The sequence below is a fragment of the Malurus melanocephalus genome, unplaced genomic scaffold (assembly GCF_030028575.1).
Source record: "Malurus melanocephalus ecotype Western Australia unplaced genomic scaffold, MMel_1.1 scaffold_3458, whole genome shotgun sequence".
Lineage (NCBI taxonomy): Eukaryota > Metazoa > Chordata > Aves > Passeriformes > Maluridae > Malurus > Malurus melanocephalus.
Window position 1 is genome coordinate 1 of NW_026626690.1, and position 1,251 is coordinate 1,251.

Genomic DNA, 1,251 nt, shown 5'->3' on the forward strand with positions numbered 1-1,251 from the left:
GGGCTTTCAGAACGGCCCTGCGAGCTCCAGGGGGATGGAGAGAGCACACGGAATCACGGATGGTTTAGGTTGGAAAGATCACCCAAATTCAGCAGGGACATTCCAGCCGAGCAGGGCGCTCCAAACCCCGTCCAGCCCGGCCTTGGGAACTTCCCCGGGCAGAGAAATCTCTCCGTGGCACATTCCTGGCAGAGCCACTGCGCTCCTCGCAGCACACGGAGCAGACGGGGCTGTTGTTGGTTTGTTGAGCTGTGGAAATCACCTTGGAAAGAGCTGGGATCCTGCTGAGCGTGGCAGGAAATGCCCCTGAGGGAGCCAAGGCTCTGCTCGGCCAGGAAAGAACCTTCTCCTCCAGCAGACACCACAAATTCCTGCGCTGCCAGAGCTGGCAGCACCCTGTGAGCGTCCTGGRCTGTCTGTGCCCTGCTCCTGCCCCAAAAACCCCGTTCCCGTTCCTCTCTGCTGCTTTAGCAGAGGATGCTGCGTGGCCACAGATTGAAACATGAGAATAGAACAAAACTCTCTCGGCTTTGGCTTTCCAAAGCTCAGGGTCAGAAAATGCCACTCATCCTTCCTTGGACAACTCCTCCCGCATCCCTTCAGCAGCCACTGACTGCTCTGCTTTCCAGAACCTTCTCTGAAGCCAGACATCCTCTGTGCTGGTATCCCAGACAGTGTTGTAAACTCTTAACTCCATCAATACCAGGCACTGCACAAAAACAAGGAAAAAACCCAACCCAAACCCCTAAAAAATTCCAATCAGCCTCTCAGTCTGTGCTGAGCTAATTGGGTCTCTCAGAATGGCTCTGCAAACATTTTGGGCAAATATTTAAAGCGGTCTCTTCCCCACAGACCTTCCCCCTGCACCTCTGTGCACAAGCAGCCCTTTGCAGAGGATATTTGCCAGGCTGGGAGGAGGGGATGAATTTCCCCCTCTGTGTGGTTCTTTTCTGCATATTTGGGATGAACTCACAAGTTTTGTTTTCTGTACTAAATTCCATCCTGGAGCCCAAAATGACAGAGTCACCCAGCGGTTGTGGCTGCTCGCTGGGGGCAGGGGCAGCACAATTCACTGCTGGGTGGGAAGAATGCAGGAAATAGAGGCAGCTGCACCAAAATAACGCCAGCCTGGACTTCCAGCCCATAATTACAGACAGAACCCATCAGGGAGCCCGGGGCTGGCGGCTCCAGGCTCACATGGCTTAGCCACATGTCTGGAGAGGGCTCCAACCTCCCTGTGATCCTGAATCC